Source organism: Manis javanica, chromosome 3 (genome assembly GCF_040802235.1).
Source record: "Manis javanica isolate MJ-LG chromosome 3, MJ_LKY, whole genome shotgun sequence".
NCBI classification, from domain to species: domain Eukaryota; kingdom Metazoa; phylum Chordata; class Mammalia; order Pholidota; family Manidae; genus Manis; species Manis javanica.
The window spans coordinates 148,085-168,551 of record NC_133158.1 but is presented as its reverse complement, the minus strand read 5'-3'; the positions used below and the strand labels follow the sequence as shown (position 1 = coordinate 168,551).

The 20,467-nt window shown below is 42.6% G+C and overlaps 1 protein-coding gene across 3 annotated transcripts in view; it reads left to right on the top strand.

The window, feature by feature from the left end:
- The first annotated feature begins 12,989 nt into the window (after window positions 1-12,989).
- The window catches only part of SCAP (SREBF chaperone), a 50,503-nt gene continuing 43,025 nt past the window's right edge, over window positions 12,990-20,467 (top strand). For 2 of the 3 annotated variants that reach the window (XM_073230509.1, XM_073230508.1), the window contains exon 1: window positions 12,990-13,122. The gene's annotated coding sequence lies outside the window, so the exon portion shown is untranslated. The remainder of the gene's footprint in view (window positions 13,123-20,467) is intronic. The other variant, XM_036994461.2, reaches the window with a different exon arrangement.

Below are 20,467 nucleotides of genomic sequence, written 5' to 3'. Positions count from 1 at the left end.
AATCTGCACTGGTTAGAGGAGTTTCCTGTCAATTACAGGGAGACCTGCCAGCATTCAGCTGCCATGAGGGATTTCACCTGGAGCCAAACATGGTTCCGCTCCAGGATCAGATGCCCTAAGTATCAAGCCTGAGTCTGAGCAACTGCAGTTTCTTCTTTGGAGACTTATGTTCCTCTAAGATCAAAAGGTTTAACAGGTGGATGCTACCTTCCTGGGAAGAGGTTTGGGAAGGGAGCACAGAAGCAGGTCACCTAGCTATCTTAACAAGTCGATCTTGCAGAAAAAGTTACGTCATCTAAATCAGCTTAAGGTGTGTGAAAGTAAAAACTGAAATCCTGGGCATTACTGTCCAGCTGTATTTCCATGCTTCCAAATTAAAGCAAAAAGATACTGACTAGCCTATGACTGGAGTGCTAGCAGGACACTGCACAGATCAGCTAACAGCAAGAAGTCTGCTTTCCGTGGTCAGCGGGGTACGGAGTTAGGGACAGCAGGTGCTGGGGGGTAATGTATGTATTGCTCAGAGGCCCTGGACAAACCTCTGTCCTCAGACATTGGTTCTCACAGGCATAACGGGCACTATAGGGACCAGCACAGGTAGTGAGGCCTGGAGCCTGTAGTCTTCTATTATGGGTTTAATGCCTTGAAGAGCTTCTTTCTTTATCAGGTATTGATTAACTCTGGGGATAGGTTTTGAAGGATCTGATATTCATGGGAGGTGCCCTGTGGGTTCTGCCAATGTCAGCTGAAGATTGTGCCTGTAAGGAGGACGTTAGCTGATCCAACAGGAATGAATGATCAGTGCCCACAGACTCAGCTGTAGTGTCATCAGAGACAGCAGATAAGACATCCAAAGTTCAAGGCCCTGGGTGGTATTTTGATTACTGTCAAATTCTAGATTTATTTCCCCCTTTTGGGAGAAAGATATTCTGCCTTGATAAACACATATATTTTATAAATAAATCTTGGCCCAATAAATGAATAGGGCAAAGGAACTAAGGAGAAAAGGGTATGTATCTCTCAAAGGGCCTAAGAAAACAGGAGTAGGTTCAGCGACAGAAACCTGTTGAGGTTTATTTCAGACCCCCACTATTTTTTAGTATTCTGGGGCTGGGTCTACTGTATAGCAGTGGGGTTGAACAAGCAAAAAGTAGCCCCATTTTCAATAAGGACAAAGATTCATCCCCAGTCTGGAGAGAGGTTTCTCTGAGCTGGTTAAGAGGGAAGATTGAGAAGAGCTCCCGTAGTTCCTCAGAGCCCACCACTGGGAGTTAGGGGGGCACTGCAAGGGCTGGCAAGAGGGCTGAGGGCACCTGAGGAGCTTAAACTTGAAACAGTTTGTTGTTTTTTATCCAACGTCTGGGCTCTTTGCAATAACAGCTAAAGCTAGAAGGTTTTTTGACTTAAGGTCTTCCATTTGCCAGAGTTGAAAGTGGAGAACTTTAGCTGTCTTTCTCATCTAGGGTGCACACAAGCTGGTTTGCCAAATTAACTAAATCTGGGGTGGACATAGTCTCCCATCCTATCCTTTTAACTAAATAGAGGAAAGATCCCACATTAGCCTGTTAATAGAATCAGAGTGAAATGCTACAGGAGATTCAGCATCGAAAAGAAGAACAGAATTTTCTCCAAAAACAATCCAAGGTCACTTGTAATAGTCATGAACAAGGTCCCTCAGGCTTTGTGTGCTGGCCTGAATCTTGTTCCAAATCAACAGGCTTAGACAAAGCTACTGTGATTGCTTGGTGGAGGCTTCCAGCCAGTGTTCTGCATTTTGCCAAAATTTAGTCTGTTTCTCCAAATCTCTTTCTGGATGTTCCCATTGAACCAGTTTCATCCAATGCTTGGCTTGGCTGTCAGCAATAAGCATGTGGGTTAATTGATACAAATCTGAGAAACAAGGTTGGTAAGTTGGAATACCTATGTTAAATTCCTCGGCAAACTTATGGGATCCTCAGTCATTTTAGGAAACTCTTGATGGCTCACAGTTCAGCCTTAGTCCAGGGAGAATGTAGAATGAGGTGGGGACAGTGCAGAGGACACAGCAGAGAAAGGTTGAGAGCTGGGGCCTGAGCAGGAGGTGGCTGCCTAGCATCTGTAAACCAAAGAGATGGGAGAGAAGGAGAGGCCTCAAGCCATTTTGGCTTAATTGTTTGCCTCGCTTTGCAAAAAGGCAAATTTAGAATCCTGAGGACGTTTGGAAGGTGCAAGGTATCAAAAGAAGTATTCTATTCAGATTTCTTTCTTTCTTTCTTTTTTAGCTGCGACTTCCAAATTTAATTTTGAGGGAAAAAACTTGGGGAGATTAAAAGTTCCCCATAATGGCCATTGGTGTTCTAAGGTAGTTTTGGTTAAGTTGGTCCATTTAGTCAGAAATGTGCATGAGAAGGGGCCATAGTTTTTACACACAAAACTGGCTGGTGGCCCACAGCGGGGGACCTCAAAGCACTTTGATAACTGAGAGCTCATTTCTTAGAGGATTTTTTTCTCTAGAGTAAAGAGAAAAATTCCCAAACAGCAGAATTTCATTAGGAATAGTCTTGTTCCAAAAGGAATCAGGCTGAAGACTAGCATAGTTCCAACAGGAACAGTCCAATTCCCAAAGGATATAGACTAGAGACCAGAGCAAAGGCCAGCACAGTTCCATGGGAACGGTTGGCTCCAAGAAGGAATTAGACCAAAGGCCAATCAATGCTGTCAGAAAGGAAAAGGCCTTAAAATAGGTCCTGAATAAAGCCTGGAGAGCTCAAAATATGCAAGGGCAGCAGAGCTGGAAATCCAGTAGAAAACTGACCCCCCCCACCCCTACCTCTGCCAGCTCCAGGGTCAGCAAGAAGGCAGAGAGCTCAGTGGGCTCTGGGCACTGAAACCTGTTTGTTTACCAGCCTCAGAGCTGTTTGGGTGTGTCTGTGGATCCCACTTCTGACACCAAGAAGGTTAACTTTAAAGCTTTCAGTTATCTAACCAGTAAAATGGTTTTATGCTGGAATAGCAGAAAAATGCAATTTGGGACAAGAAAGTTATGGCAAAACCACAGGTGAGTCAGGAGGACAGAGGAGAGGAGGCTCTTTCATAGAGAAGGGGGAGCAAAAAGCCCTTTGGAGGAAATGGAATCCCACATGTCACAGCTGCTCATTGGCTGAGTTGTAACAGTCTCATTGGCTGGGCTGTTGCCTGGCTGTTGCTAGGGGGAGGAAGAAACTCTTCCCTCCTCCTACTGGATGGGAAAGTGCCCCAAATCGTAGTTGCAAGGTGTCCTCTTCCTTCCTGTGGGGTCTGCAATTGACCAAGAGGTGGGTGTGAGAGCTCCCTCTGTAGGCCTCCTGATGCCATGTCAATGAGGATTCCCTTTATCAATTTTCATACTATAATGTGTCCAGTTAATTTATAAATGTTTTCACTAAATTTTAATGTTTAATGGCTGTTCAGCATTTTATTGGAATTTGCTCAGGTGTTGTCTGAGCATGCAGGTTCTGGTTTTTGTAAGTGTAAGTTGAGCTGTTACGAATTGTATATACTATGCTAATTTGGGGGTGAGGGCAAGTATGTGTTTCCTCAGGTTTCTTCAGCAGATACCTTGCAGAGGGCAGGCTGCCATAATGTGGCAACAGGTCCCTTCCCGCAGCAAAGTGGAGCAGTGCTGTGAGTGGGGCAGGGAAGGCCTGTGAAGAGTGAGGGATGGTGACATAGAGTACACTTCCTGAAGTGGGGTTTCCTAGTCAAAAGCGTGAAATGGCCTTCTCAGATTATCAAGAGGTTCTTCAGAACATGAAGCCAGTTATAGGTTCTCCTCCACCAACACTGGATTTAACTTTTATTTATTAATTTAGTAATGTGCAAAGTTGTGTGAATATGGACCTTTCTTTATTGGCCAGGATATCATTTTCTGTTTTCCTATGTGTACAGAATCTATTCCTCAATCACTTACCAGTTAAAATCTGCTATCAACCTTATTTTATCAATTCTTTGTTATGTTTTGTAATGTAGGATCATATCATCTTTGTTCATGTTTTCTACATTCTGTTTTTTAAAAACACTTGATCTTTAGAAACATTTGTTTTATATTCAGATAAGCATTACTTCAAGAAATATTTGTAGAATAAAACCCCCATTTTACATAAAGCATTGTTCAGATAAACACTCCTAAAGGCACCTGCTACCTTCTAATGGGGTCTGGAAAACAAGAGTGTAGGTAATGTGCCTAGGAAGGTGATGAGGCATGGCTACAGGAAAGAACAATTATTTCCCCCTTGTGTTTTGTTCTACATACAATAGCATTATACAGTGATAATAGTATACAGCAGTATAACAGTAGTATAACTCCTTTTGGGTTTCTGAAAACAATTCCTGTGTGTGTGTGTGTGTGTGTGTGTGTGTGTGTGTGTGTGTGTGTGTGTGTGTGTGTGAGGGGGTCTTCCCATGGGTGTCCAAGAACTCAATTCTGACATTGTGTCCCTGGAGACAGCACAAGGTTCCTCAGCTTTAGGGCTCCATCCTATACTCCAAATGCCAGTCGTAAGCCACAGACTGTTACCTGTGCTTCTAACCTACCAGCTACAAATTGGAGGTTCCCACAACCTCCCCCTTAGGTTTGATTAATTTGCCAAGGCAGCTCATAGAACTTAGGAAAGCACTAACCTTCAACAGTTTAATGAAGGATACAAATTAACAGCCAGGTGAAGAGACACATAGGACAAGATCCCAAATACAGGCGCTTCTGTCCTTGTGGACCTTGGGGCCTGGCTTGGTGGCATGGGGAGGCATTCTGGTTCCCCAGGTGTGGAAGCTCTCTGTCTGGCAGAGAAGCAGGATCCAAGAAAGCAATAAGCTCTTCTCATGGGTTTTTGTGAGGGCTTCATTGCATAGTCATGATTGACTAAATTATTGGCCATTGGCTGATTCAATCTCCAGCCCCTGCCTTTGGGTGGTAACCAAAATATTAACGTGACAAGACACCAATGTCACCTTTAAGACTCTGCAGTGTTTTCAGGAACTGTGGATGAAGATCAAATATACCTGGGAAATATATATATTAGGTTATCTGAATGACCAAATGTGTATTTCTTATGACTCATTATATGCACCCCTCCTTTTTGTTTGTTTTTGTTGTGTTGGTTTTTTGAGTTGAAGGGGCAGAGAATCGGGGAAGAATTTATGGAGGTAGTGCTATTTGAACAAGGCCTTGGAATGCTCTTGTCACTTATGGTATCTTAGGTAACTTAGTTATTCAGGATTCAGAAATGTATTTTTTGTCCTCACTGGAATTAAGTTGTTACTCTTTTTTTTTTCCAGGTTAAAATATTTTTAAAATATGCTTAAAATCATGACTCATTTAGAATTCATTACACTATTGTAATTTGCCTCCATGCTGAAAACTAAAATAGCCCAGTGACATTTATGAAGAGTAATATTCTTTTCTCTTTATATAACTTATTTATTATTATGTGAAATTCTTAAAATTGAAACTCTCTGAAAGTTGTCTTCAGTGAGTACCTAAAGGTTAGTGTATCTCTTGTATCAAGAGTCTTTATTCAAAGATTTGTGTGCATTTATTTGTCCAGATGAATTTCACCAGCACTTTGTTCAGCTCTATAAAGTATTCTCCAGGGAACTTTTTCTCATTTTAAAAAATTGTAGTTGTATAACTTTATTTTAAAAGCTAACAGAGAAATTAATACTTTCTTATTAAATGCCTTTTGTTACTGGAAAAGGAGTTACCTGATTTTGTTGGTTTTTCTATGGTGTCTTTGACATAGGAATCCAATTGGCTTTTCAAAGGTTATAACTCATTCTATTGTTTTTCTAAGCTATTATAATTTTATGATTGAGATTCTTGAATTTTTTTAGAATTCTTAACATTTTTTTTCTTTTTAGATATTGTTACCATCTGTAAATAATGATATCAGCCTTGCTTATTCTTTCCTTGGATAACTTTAATCAGCATTTAAAATTTCTTAAGTAAGAGTTGTGTGAAAATATTTGTCTAATTCCTGTTTTTAAAGGAAAAGGAAGTATGTAGTTATTCTTTTTTTTTTTTTTTGAGAGGGCATCTCTCATATTTATTGATCAAATGGTTGTTAACAACAACTAAATTCTGTATAGGGGACTCAATGCACAATCATTAATCAACCCCAAGCCTAGTTCTCATCAGTCTCCAGTCTTCTGAAGCATAACAAACAAGTTCTTACATGGTGAACAAATTCTTACATAGTGAGTAAGTTCTTACATGGTGAACAGTACAAGGGCAGTCATCACAGAAACTTTCGTTTTTGATCACGCATTATGAACTATGTAGTTATCCTTAATTAATATTCATATATATATATATATATATATGAATTATCATCAGTTAAGAAAATAAATAAAACAAAACCCTGGAGAGGGAAAGGAGAAAGAAAGCCTCCTCCTCATGTCCTGCTTCCTTTCCAGGCATTTGGCCGGTATGCGTTGAGCTGCGGTGCTCTTTCCTGTGGATGTGGTGAGCGTGGTAACACTTCCTTATCTGTGTGTGAACCTTGAGTTCCTCTTACAGTCTTGTCTTACTGAAATTTGTTGCAGTATCTGTAATCTCTTTATTTAAGGCTTGCTAGGATTGTAAAATTAATATTATTGAGATTTACTTATTATTGTGATGTTATGCTATCTATATTTGTGAGTGAAGGTTACCTTTAAGGTTTTGTCTGTGTAGCCTGGTCAGGCTTGAGCATTACAGCAGCATATGCCTGTAAGCCATGTGGAGGAACTTGCTGCCTTTCATACACTTTGAAATTCTTAGTGTTTTTATTCTAAGTTAGGACTCGCATTGGTCAAAGTCAGGTAACTTTTTTAAAGGTTAGTTAAAATTTTTTCTTTGATATTGTCTTTATTTGTGGTTACTTTTCTTTGTTGTGTCAGTTTTAGTACTACTTATTTCAAAATGGTTATCCATTCTATTTGTTTTACCAAAAAAAGTATTTGTAAGTCATGTATACAATGAGACTTGTATTCATATATAAAGAATTCTTACCACTCAATAAGAAGACAGATAATCCAGTTAACAGGTGGGCAAATGATTTGAATAGACAGCTCACAAAAGCATACATACTAATGGCCAATAGACACATAAAAAGATGCTCAACATCTTAACAGACCAATTACCAGTAACAAAATGGAATTGATAATCAAAAAACTCCCAAAAAACAAAATTCCAGAACCAGATAGCTTCACAACTGAATTCTATCAAACGTTTAAGAGAGCCAAACCTAAGCTTCTTGAACTATTCCTAAAAGTAGAAGAGGAGGGAATACTTCCAAACTCATTCTATGAGGCCATCATCACTCTAATACAAAAACCAGGCAAAGACACCACAAAAAAAGAAAATTACAGACCAATATCCCTGATGAACATACATTCAAAAATCATCAACAAAATATTAGCAAACCAAATACAAAAATACATCAAAAAGATCATCCATCACGGCCAAGTGGGGTTTATTCCTGAGATGCAATGATGATTTAATAGTTGTAAATCAATCAACATCATATACCATATCAACAAAAACAAGGGAAAGAACCACATGATCATGTCAATAGATGCTGAAAAAGCATTTGACAAAATTCAACATCCATTCATGATAAAAACTCTCAACATAATGGGTGTAGAGGTGAAGTACCTCAACATAATAAAGGCCATATATGACAGTCCTACAGCCAACATTATACTTAACAGCGAGGAGCTGAAAGCTTTTCCTCTAAGATGGGGAACAAGGCAAGGATACCCACTCTCCCCACTTCTACTCAAAATAGTACTGGAGGCCCTAGCCACAGCAATCAGATGACACAAAGAGATAAGAGGCATCCAAATTGGTAAGGAAGAAGTTAAACTGTCACTGTTTATAGACAACATGATATTACACATAAAAACCCTAAAGACTCCACCAAACAACTATTAGAACTAAACCACATTCAGCAAAGTTGCAAGATACAAAATTAATACACAGAAATCTATTACATTCCTACACAGTAACAACAAACTAGCAGAAAGAGAAATCATGAAAGCAACTCCATTTACAACTGCATCAAAAAGAATAAAATACCTAGAAATAACCCTAACCGAGGAGGTGAAAGACCTGTACTCTGAAAACTGAAAGACACTCATGAGAGAAATTAAAGAAGGCACCAGTAAGTAGAAATCTGTTCCATACTCATGCATAGGAAGAATTAATATGGTCAAAATGGCCATCCTGCCCAAAGCAATTCACAGATTCAATGCAATCCCTATGAAAATAGCAACAGCATTCTTCAACAAGCTAGAACAAATAGTTTTAAAATTCATATGGAACCACAAAAGACCCCGAATAGCCAAAGAAATCCTGAGAAAGGAGAAAAAAGCTGGGCAGATTACACTCCCCAACTTCAAGCTGTACTACAAAGCCAAAGTAATCAAAACAGTTTGGTACCGACATAAGAATAGACTCAAAGATCAATGGACAGAATAGAGAGCCCAGATATAAACCCTGACATATACAGTCAATTAATATACAATAAAGGAGCTATGGATATACAATGGAGAAAAGACAGCCTCTTCAACAACTGGTGCTGGCAAAACTGGACAGCTACATGAAACTGGATTACTGTGTAACTCCATACACAAAAGTAAACTTGAACTGGATTAAAGACCTACATGTAAGACATGAAACCATAAAACTCATAGAAGAAAATAGGCAAAAATATCTTGAATAATAAGCATGAGCAATTTTTTTCATGAATGCATTTCCTTAGGCAGAGGAAACAACAGGAAAAATGAACAAATAGGACTACATTAAACTAAAAAGAAGCTTTTGTACAGCAAAGGACACCATCAGCAGAACAAAATGAATCCTACAGTATGGGAGGATATATTCATAAATGACTCATCTGATAAGGAGTTAACATCCAAAAAATATTTAAAAAGTTCATATGCCTCAGCACTGGAAGAAACAACCTGATTAAAAAATGGGTGGAAAACCTGAACTTACATTTCTCCAAAGAAGAAATACAGATGGCCAATAGGCACATGGAAAGATGCTCCACTTTGTTAGTCATCAGGGAAGTGCAAATCAAAACCACAATGAGGTATCAGCTCACACCAGTTACAATGGCTGGCCACTATCCAAAAGACAAGAAATAACAAGTGTTGGTGAGGATGTGGAGAAAAGGGGACCCTCGTACACTGTTGGTGGGAATGTCAATTGGTGCAGCTGTTGTGGAAAGCAGTATGGAGGTTCCTCAAAAAACTGAAAATAGAAATACCATTTGATCCAGTAATTCTACTTCTAGGAATTTGCCCAAAGGAAACACCCCGATCCGAAAACATATTTGCACCCCTATGTTTATTCCCTCACTGTTTTCTATAACCAAGGTATGGAAGCAACCTAAGTGTACAGCAGTAAATGAATGGTTAAAGAAGATGTGGTACATATATGCAATGGAATATTATTCATTCACGAAAAGAAATCCTGCCGTTTACAACAACATGGATGCATCTAGAAAGCATTATGCTCAGTGAAATAAGCCAGATGGAGAAAGACAAATATATGATTTCACTTATATGCAGAATCTAAAAACAAAGCAAAACAATGAACAAAACCACAGTAGACTCATAGACTCTGAGCAGTGACTGGTGGTTACCATGGGGGAGGGGTTGAAGTGGGTTTGAGGGGAAGGTGAGGGGGATAAAGGGGCACAAAAATTCTCAGTCATAATATAAGTTGGTCATAGGTACTGTATTACAGCATGGAGAATATAGCCCATGATTCTGTAACATCTTCCTATGCTGACAGATAGTAACCACAGTAGAGAGGGCAAGGATTTAAGAATATGGGTAACTGCTGAACCACTGTATTGTACCTCTGAAACCAATATAAATTGTATATCAACAATACTTCAATAAAAAATAAATTTAAAAAAATGTGTTTGCCGGGATATAGAGAAATTGGAACTATCATACATTGCTGGTGGGAATGTAAAGTGGTGCAGCCACTTTGGAAAACAATTTGGCAGTTTCTTAAAAATGTGAAACATAGATTTACTATATAACCCAGCCATTCAATTCCTAAGTATTGAACCAAGAGAAATGAAGACAAACATCAACTGAACACTCATATGTGGATGTTCAGAGCAGTGTTACTCATAACGGCTAAAAGTGTGGAAACCACCCAAATGCCCATCACCTGATGAATAGAGGAAATGTGGGGTAGCCATGCCAGGGGATGCTGTTTGGTAATAAAAAGCAATGAAGTGCTGACACGTGCCTCCGCATGGATGGACCCCATGCTGGACCCAAAAGGCCACACGTTGCCCAGGTCTGTGCGGTTGTGGGAAGAGTGGAGAACGGCTCCCCTGGGCTGCTTTCCTGGATGATGAAATGGTTAAAGTGGACTGTGGGGGTGGTGGCACTGCATGTGTACTGAAAGGCACTGAAGTGGACCCTTAAACAGCTGAGTTGTATAGTATTTGAGTTAGACAAGTGACGTTGGGATTCTGACTCTGCTACATGCAGCTCTGCTGCAGCAACACACACGCAGTCCCCAGGTCTCCCAGTGGCTGGGAACCACAGTCCTCACTCACAGGACGCGTTAGACTCTGGGTCATTGCCACACCTCTGGGACCCGGTGCAGGGAGCAGGCCCCAAGTGGAAGGACCAGAGGCCCGGGCGGCAAGCAGAGCTCCTAAGGCTTCTGCCCGGCCCGCACAGGTCACGTTCCCTCTCCCTCCACCGGCCGAAGCAAGACACATGCTGAGGCCGGCAGAGTCCAGAGAAGTGCCGCAGGCTGCAGGGAGGCACCTGGCCTCTCAGTGGCGGCTTGCAGAGAAGGCAGCAACACAAGCAGCTCTACCGACCTTCCTCAGTTACTTAGCCTCTGCAGGCCGCAGTTACATCATCTGCAAAGTGGGGAGATAATAGTGTCTGTTTCAATGGGGTGTTAAGTGCAGCATCAAACGGGGAGATCTGCACATGGTTTGAGCATTAGTTGCTGCTACAATTGTTACGACCTTGTGGGCTGACCTTACAGTGCCCTCTGATACAGAATCCACTGGTTTCTGCTCTGGTTTTCTGCTAACTCCCTTCCACTCATAGCACTTGGAAGATCAGTGGCAGAAATTCAAGGGCTTTGGAGTTGGGGAGACAGACGCTTGATGCTGCCCCTGTGTGACCTCAGGCAAGTTGTTAAAGCCACGGTTGCTATAGTTTTTGCATCCTTAAAATGGAGTTTATCTTACCTGCCTCTAAAGGCCATCACGAGGATTATATGAGGTAACATAAAGCCCATCTCTGGCAGGGGGCCAACTGTGAATAGTTGGTCATTTTATTGGCTGCTATTAAGACTTCTTTAATAACCCTTATAGTGCCTGTAATGTTTGTTTAAAGGTATGTGCTAAGAAAACTTCTGTAATGCAGGAAATTAATTTTTCTCTCTCTGGTCTATGACATGTTAGGAACTTGATAGATAAAAAAGGCTTTGAATTTATATCAATACAACCTGGAGATTTTAAATGCATTTTACTCATTAGTGACTGTATCATGGTTAGTAGAACAGCTACTGTTTATTGCAATCTAAGCATCTTATTATATGTGTTCACACTGACTTAATTTTTCTAGAACCACAGAGGTGGGTATTCTTGGTTGCGTCACGGAATCTGACTTCTGAATCAAGATTCCCTGAGGGTCAGTTAAATCTGGCCACAGAGCAGCTGCCGTTGTGTTGGAACCAGGACCTAATCCGAGGAACCTGGCTAGGAAGAAGCCTTTTCCACTTTATCACATTGCTGGTTGCTCTCACTATAGCTTGATTGTTAGTGCACATGTTTGCAAAGACTGACCTGAGTCACTGAAACACTTTTATGTGTCCATGACAGGCTGAGGTAGCTAGACCATAGGCTGGAACCCCAATACCAGACTGTGGCTGCCCAGCCAGTTATCAGAGACCTTGTGCAGATCTCTCGAGGAAGTTTTCTTCATTTGTGAATTAGATCCAGCCCTGGTTTCTCAAGATTGTCATGAAGATTGGCCAAGTGCAGCAGCTCCAGTCCTGCAAATCCTGGGAACTAGTATCACTTCGTGATCTCTAAGCTCATTTTCCTTAAAAAGCTTCTGAATGTATCATTCCCATGGGGAGCATCTGAAATAAGGTTGATGTTTGGGTAGTCAGGGCTAAATAGAGCTGGGTCACCCGAGTTTTATGTAAAAACTGAAATCAGGTTTGTACAACTTACAGGGAAATGTATAATAAAATGACTTGGTGGGTGGATAAAAGGATAGGGTTTTTTAGACATATTCAGCTGTAGAATTGGGGGTACAGGTGTCAGCTGTCTTTGACAATGACACGTTGGAGACCATCCAATGGGCCACTTCACTCTACCCCTTGGGGGCCTCCGCGGACAGCCTCGGCCCGAAGGTGTGCGGGGTCCTGCGGCAGGACCCGCATCCTCTGTAGGGACTGGCAGGGGTGGGCCCCTGTCACAGGGCCACTGCGAAAACTAAAGCTCTGGGAGGACCTGCAGCTGCCGAACCGGAGCGAGGGCGGGAGAAGCCGGCGACGGAAGCGTCCGAGGGGCCGATGTGGACGGTGAGGCGAGCGCGAGACAGACCCCCGCACTGCTCTCTCCACTTGTAGGATGAGGATTCTCCCAAACCAAAGACAACACTGCCACGGGCACAATCTTCAGGTGATTCGGGGCCCAGGCCGCTTATCCTCCCGGTTGTTGCGCTGACCGTGCGGCGCCGCGCTGTTCTGGGAGGGCCAAGGAGTGCCGGCCAGACTTTGGGTGAGGCGGCGTCCGCGGGGACCTCTTTGGGGCCCCGGGCGTCACTCCGCCCCTGACCCTGCGCCCCACCCCTAAGTCCCGCCCCGCCGCTCACTCCGGGAAGTGACACGAGCGGCCACCGGGGGGCGAGCGCCAGCCGCCGGCGGGGCCCGACCACGCATGCGCGCGCTGCTGAGCGCACGTGCGGAGGGCGGTGGGGGCGGGGGCGGGGGCGGAGGGGAAAGGTAGGAGGTGAGAGGTGAAGGGGCAGGAGCTGCGCGGCGTCCGGCGGCGGAGAGAGAGGACTGGCGTCTCGCACCGTACCGCAGGCCGGGAGCCGCCGCCGCCGCCGCCGCAGGTACTAACGCGCGCGTCCCTCTGGCGCCTCCCGCACCCGGCCCGGCCTCGGCCTGCGCCGTGCGGCGCAGGGGCTTCCGGGGCTCGGCGGGGCCGGAGGCGCTGTCCAGCAGCGGTGCGGGGCGCTCGCATCCCGGGCCCCGTTCCCCCGCGCCCCGACGCGCCCAGGAGAAGCTGCCATGAGGGAGCGGCCCGCGGCGCGCCGGGGTCTCCAGAGGCGGCGCAGCCTGCTGCCCGCGCCTCTTCGGGAAGGTCCGCTTGGCAGGCGTCACGTAGCTTCTGGCCGGCTTTCGCTCGGCGAAGGTTCTGTTCTGTCCAAACCCGACCTCCGCCGACTCACGCGGCCCGTTCGCTCCCGGCGGGCGGATTGCAGGAGCCGTCGGCGGCCGAGGGCGCAGCGAGTGCGCGGGCGGCCTGCGAGCGCGTCCCTGGTTCGGACCACCCACCGGCCCTTGTGTGGGGGCAGAGCTGCGTGGCTGCACTTTCTGGGGACTTTGTGGTAACTCTCGTGAAAAGGACACAGACAAGGTTTCCTCCGTGGTGTCGCGTTTGTGAGCGCTGCTGTCTTGGCCACGCCGTGTCCTCATTGGGGAGCTGCCAGCTCAGGTTTTGTGCGGAGGGTGAAGCTCTGAGGGAGTCGGGGTCCAGGGGGTCTGGTCAGCGCACAGTACATTTTAGGTGTTGCCGAGTGATCCTGATTGACCACCCGTCTTTTTTCAAATTAAGGCATCATTGATATACACTGTTAAGCTTTCACACGAAAAAAGTGTGGTTATTACATTCACCTGTGTCTTTTTAAATGTTGGTATAGTTTGGTCTTAGGTGTTACACACTTCGGAGCATTCCCACCGGGCACATGTAAAAAGCAGTGTGCGAACATATCTCCATTGTTATTCTCTTGGTCATGATTGGAGTCGAAGGAATTGCTTCTCCTTTATTATGAACTAATCTGGTGATTGAGAGCTCGCTCGCTCTCTTCTTTCGCTGCCACGGCAAACGCATCGCCTCTCCGGAGGTCTCCACGTAGTTGCTTCCACCGGCTCATTGAAACAAAGTCCAGGTGACTTCTTCTGCCACCTGGAGTAATAATTCTGCGTGAAATATTTACTGAGCACGTGTGCTGTCTGGGTGCTGTGCAGAGTGTTCTAGTGATAGCTACCTTATCTTGCCCAGTCATCATCATGACCAGGTAAGATGACACTGTTATCCTCCGGGTCACCGAGTGAGTTAGAGGCAGAGACAGGATCATACCGGGGTTTGTCTGACGGCAGAGTCCGCCTTTTATGCTTTCCTTGTACCTGCGGACTTTGCAGTCTGTTGCCCATTGGCAGGTGAGAGGTGGCAGAAAAGGTGATGGGGGTGAAGGGAGCAAGCCAGCATCACAGACCGCAGCGATTTGGCCCCTTCCTTTGCCAGCTTCCACTGGAGTGGTCAGGGAGCCGAACCCCAGTGCTTGCACTGTTGCTGCGCCTATACTTAAGCTTCGCGGAGGCGTCCAAAGAAGGGGTGTGCAGCATCAAGGGTACTCACGGGTCTCTGAAAAAACCCAAGACGGATCTTTGTTTTTATTTCAGCCTTATTTAATTTTTATTATGTATTTTATAACGTACACTGTATGTTATCACAGTATTGTATAACATATATAAATATCTGTATGTTGGGGATATATACTCAAATTTTTTGCTGTTGGGGTTCATAATTATTTGGAAAACTAATTTGTTTGATATTCAGCATTTTCTGAATGCAGAAAATGTGTAAGACGTGCTAATTCTTGAGTTGGAAGTCTAGGGAAGTTCAGTGTAATTCCACACAGAGAGAATAGTATTTAATATTAATAACCAATCATACATTAACTTAAAACTTGTAGACACGAGTGTAAAAGAGGATCTGGTATTTTAATACTCTTTATGTCTCAAGTATAGCACCAATTTTAAGGTTTAACTTATATAAATGATATATATTATCCTGTCATATATCCTGTCAGAAGTTAAAATGTTGTTGATTCTCCCAAAAGCCATTCTGAGCTCACCTGTGAGAAAGCACATCCATGGGACTGGGCTGGCAAGTGCTTCAGGGCACCCATCCATTCCAGGTCACTCTCTAGAGGAAGCTGGGGCATTAGGAAGCAGCCCAGTTCTGGACCCTCTTCCAGCTGCCTTTCACCAAGCTCCTTTTACAAGGCCTTTTTAGCTTGCATTGAGATCTGTATTAATTCCCCAAGAAAAATCTGGGAAGCCAATTAGAAATTTCCTTGAGGTGCAGTGACAGGGATGCCTGTGCCTCTTCTGAGTCTCTGGTTCGATTCTGTCTGAAGTGTCTTGTGAAGTGTGTCAACAGTGTCTCCATCTTTGCCCTACCAGGGAGCTCGAAGTCTAGTTTGTGTTCACGATCCTCTGACTTGTGCTCGTTGCATTAACCTTACTTCTGGCTTATGGTATTGCTTTATTTTTTTTTTTAATTTTTATTTTGTTATCATTAATCTACAATTACATGAAGAACATTATGTTTACTAGGCTCCCCCCTTCACCAAGTGCCCCCCCCGACACCCCATTACAGTCACTGCCCATAAGAGTAGTAAGATGCTATAGAATCACTGGTATTGTTTGTTTTTTTTTATTAATTTTATTTTGGTATCAATCTACAATTACATGAAGAACATTATGTTTCCTAGGCTCCCCCCTTCACCAACACCCCCCCCCCTCCATACACACCCCATTACAGTCTCTGTCCATCAGAGTAGTAAGATGCTGTAGAATCACTGGTATTGTTTTTAATGGCTGGATAGTTTGCTTTTTCGCTCAGATTTTACCATAAACTATATAACCCATTTCACCCCAGTTCTAAACAGGACTGTGATTTTATTCTTGTAGCCAAGTCTTCATTCTCATCTTGTTTCCTTTTATTTTGTGAACTTGGTTCCCTCTGATCAGGCCTCACCCCATGTTCTGTGTGCTTATTCTTTTTTGTTGTTGCAAATACACATACATAAAATCTACCATCTTAACCATTTTTAAGTATATAGTTCAGTGGTGTCAAATACATTCGTACTGCTGTACAACCATCCCATCCTCCTTCTCCAGAACTCTTTTCACCGTGCGTCTCTCCTGAGGGTTTCAGCCCTGGACAAGTTCAGTATGGATTCGATGAGACCCAAAAATGACAGTGGAGTGTTGGGGGGTCAAAAGGAGCTCATACGAAGCTTTATTCTCATGGTGGCAGGTCAAGTGCTGGAATCACATCTGCCTCTGCCCCAGAGGGCCTGTCTCAGTCTCTGCTCTCTGGCTCCCCAGTCTCTGCTCTTCTCTAGGCTCCACTCTCCAGCTTCCCTCTGCTTCGCTCCAGGCTCTGCTCTGCCCTCCGGGCTCTCTGCTTTTGTTTGGGGCTCTGCTCTCGCGCTGGGTGGAGCTCTTTATATAGCAACACAGGCAGTGATGGCTTATGCCCACGGCTGTACCAGCAGGCCCCTGTGCGGTAAACTACATCATTACACGGACACAGTAGGTATCAGGTGAGGATCCGGCCGTGGAACTGGCATTTTCCCTACACCTGGTAAAACTGAAACTTGATGCTCATTAAAAACTACCTCTCCGTTCTTTCCACAAGTTTCTGGCAACCACCATCCTAGTTTCTGTCTTTTTGATTTTGACTACCCTAAATTTCATCATAGAAGTGGAATCACACAGTATTTGTGTTTTTTGTGACTGGCTCATTTCATTTAGTTTTATGTCCTCAGTGGTTCATCCATGTCGTAGCATGTGTCAGGATTACCTTCCTTTTTTTATTTTATTTTTATTTTGGTATCATTAATGTATAATTACTTGAACAATATGATTGTTACTAGACTCCCCCTATTATCAAGTCCCCCCGACATACCTCATTACAGTCATTGTCCATCAGCGTAGTAAGATGCTATAGAATCATTACTTGTCTTCTCTGTGTTATACTGCATTCCCCGTCTCCGCCCCCCACATTATGGGTGCTAATCGTAATGCCTCTTTTTCCCCCTACCCCTTCCTTCCCACCCATCCTCCCCAGTCCCTTTCCCTTTGGTAACTGTTAGTCCATTCTTGGGTTCTGTGAGTCTGCTGCTGTTTTGTTCCTTCAGTGTTTTCTTTGTTCTTATACTCCACAGATGAGTGAAATCATTTGATACTTGCCTTTCTCCGCCTGGCTTATTTCACTGAGCATAATACCCTCTAGCTCCATCCATGTTGTTGCAAATGGTAGGGTTTGTTTTCTTCTTATGGCTGAATAATATTCCATTGTGTATATGTACCATATCTTCTTTATCCATTCATCTACTGATGGACACTTAGGTTGCTTCCATTTCTTGGCTATTGTAAATAGTGCTGCCATAAACGTAGGGGTGTATCTGTCTTTTTCAAACTGGGCTGCTGCATTCTTAGGGTAAATTCCTAGAAGTGGAATTCCTGGGTCAAATGGTATTTCTATTTTGAGTTTTTTGAAGCATCTCCATACTGCTTTCCTCAATCGTTGAACTAGTTTACATTCCCACCAGCAGTGTAGGAGGGTTCCCCTTTCTCCACATCCTCGCCAGCATTTGTTGTTGTTTGTCTTTTGGATGTTGGCCATCCTAACTGGTGTGATGTGATATCTCATTGTGGTTTTAATTTGCATTTCTCTGATGATTAGCAATGTGGAGCATCTTTTCATGTGCCTGCTGACCATCTTAACTTCTTTGGAGAAGTGTCTGTTCGGCTCCTCTGCCCATTTTTTAATTGGATTATTTGCTTTTTGTTTGTTTAAGTGTGTGAACTCTTTATATAATTTGGATGTCAGCCTTCTATCGGATATGTCATGTATGAATATATTCTCCCATACTGTAGGATTTCTTTTCGTTCTACTGATGGTGTCCTTTGCTATAAAGAAGCTTTTTAGTTTGATATAGTCCGACTTGTTAATTTTTACTTTTGTTTCCCTTGCCCAGGGAGATATGTTCATGAAGAAGTTACTCATGTTTATGTCCAAGAGATTTTTGCCTATGTTTTTTTCTAAGAGTTTTATGGTTTTGTAACTTAAATTCAGGTCTTTGATCCATTTTGAGTTTACTTTGGTGTTTGGGGTTAGACAGTGATCCAGTTTCATTCTCTTACATGTAGCTGTCCAGTTTTGCCAGTAGGATTTCCTTCATTTTTAAGGCTGAATGAGATTCTGTGGTATTTATATACACATTTTGTTTATTAATTTATTGATGGGCATTTGGGTTTTTACACCCTTTAGCTACTGTGAATAATGCTCTGCACATGGGTGACAAGTATTTGTCCAAGTCCCCACCTTTAATTCTTTGGGGTGCACACAGAAGTTGGTTGCTGAGTCATGTGGAGTCTATGATCAGTTATCTGAGGAACCACCATACTGTTCTCTTCAACAGATGCACCATTTTGCAATCTTGCCAGCAAGGCATAAGGACTCCAATTTCTATACCTCCTTGCCAACACTTATTTTATTTTTTTTTATGATACCCATCCCTAGTGGGTGTGAGGTGGTATCTCATTGTGGTTTTGATTTGCATTTCCCTAATGATTACCAATATTCACCAACTTTTCACATGCTTGTTAGCCATTTGTGTATCTTCTCCTAACAAAAAAAAAAGACCTTTATTCAAGTCCTTTGTCCATTTTTCAAATCAAGTTGTTTTTTTGTTGATTTTTAGGAGTTCTCTATATATGCTGGGTATTGATCCCTATCAGATATTTGTTATGTAAATATTTCTCCCATTCTGTGAGGTACCTTTTTTACTCTATTGATAGTATCTTTTGATGCACACAATTTAAAGAATTTAATGAAGTCCAGTCTGTGCCTTTGTTATCATAGCCAGTAAATCACTGTGAAAGCCAGTGTCTTAAAGCTTTCAGTTTCACAGTTTTAGGTCTTTGTTTCTGGTGTATTCGTTCTTGCTAAATTTTGTAATAGGCTTAAGTTTTGTGTAGGGATAAATTTCGAAATGGCTTTCAGCATTACAAAGGACTTGTTAATGTTTATTATGATAAAATGAAAATACACACAAAAGCAGAGAGCGGTGAGCCTTTGTGCACCTATCAGTCATGGCTGTCATTTACTTGTTAACTCAGCACTCTTGTTTCATCTGTATCTGCCGCTCTTTTCATGTTTTCTTTTTTTCTTCTTAAGTTATTTAGTGATTTTTACATTGTAAAATATACATAATATAAAATTTACCTTTCTAATCATTTAAACTGAACCTTTCAGTGGCAACAAGTATATTCACAGTGTTGTGCAGCCATCATCACTGTCCATTTCTAGCACTTTTTCATTTTCCAAACAGAAATGCTGCACCCATTAAAGAGCTCCCCAACCCGAGCAACTCCCATTCTACTTCCTGTCTCTTGTGAATTTGCCCATTCTAGGCCCCCATATCAGTGCAGTAATACAGTATTTGTCCTTTGTGTCTCTGTCTTCACCTACTGTTTTCATGTTCATCCATGTTGTAGCATGTGTCAGAATTTAATTTATTTTTTAGGCCAAATAATATCCTGTTGTATGTATATCCACGTTTTGTTTCATCACTTCATCTGTCAGTGAACATTTGGGCTCTTCCCACCGTTTCCCTATTGTGAATAATGCCATTACAGACATGGGTGTACAGATGCCTGTTTGAATCCCTGCTTTGAATTCTTTTCATATAAACCTAAGAGTAATTGCTGGGTCATATGGTAATTCTGTGCTTAACCTATTGAGGAGCTGCCAGATTGTACACACAGCAGCCACACCATTTTACATTCCCACTAGTAATCCCAATAGGGTCTCCAGTTTCTCCACATCCTTACCACCCCTTGCTTTTCTCCATTTTTATTTTTATTTTTTATTAAGAGCTACCCAGTGTGTATGATAATGGTATCTCATTATGGTTTTTATTTGCATTTCCCTAATAAGTAGTGATGTTGAGCTCATCTTTTAATGTGCTTATTGACCATCTTATGTCTATTTATTTTAATTTTAGTTTTTAATTCCTTTTTTAATTGAGTTATAGTTGATGTACAATCTTATATTAGTGTCAGATACACAGCACAGTGGTTCACCAGTTACCACACTATTAAATTTTCACCCCAACAATTGTGATGTTATGACCACCTGTGTATCTTCTTTAGAGGAATGTCTATTCAAGTCTTGCTCATTTTTTTATTAAGGTATCATTGTTATGCAATCTTTGAAGGTTTCACATGAGCAACATTGTGATTACTACATTCACCCATATTATCAAGTACCCCCCAAATTCCATTGCAGACACTGTCCATCAGTGTAGTAAGATGCCACAGAGTCACTATTTGTCTTCTCTTTGTTACACTGTCTTCCCTATGACCCCACAC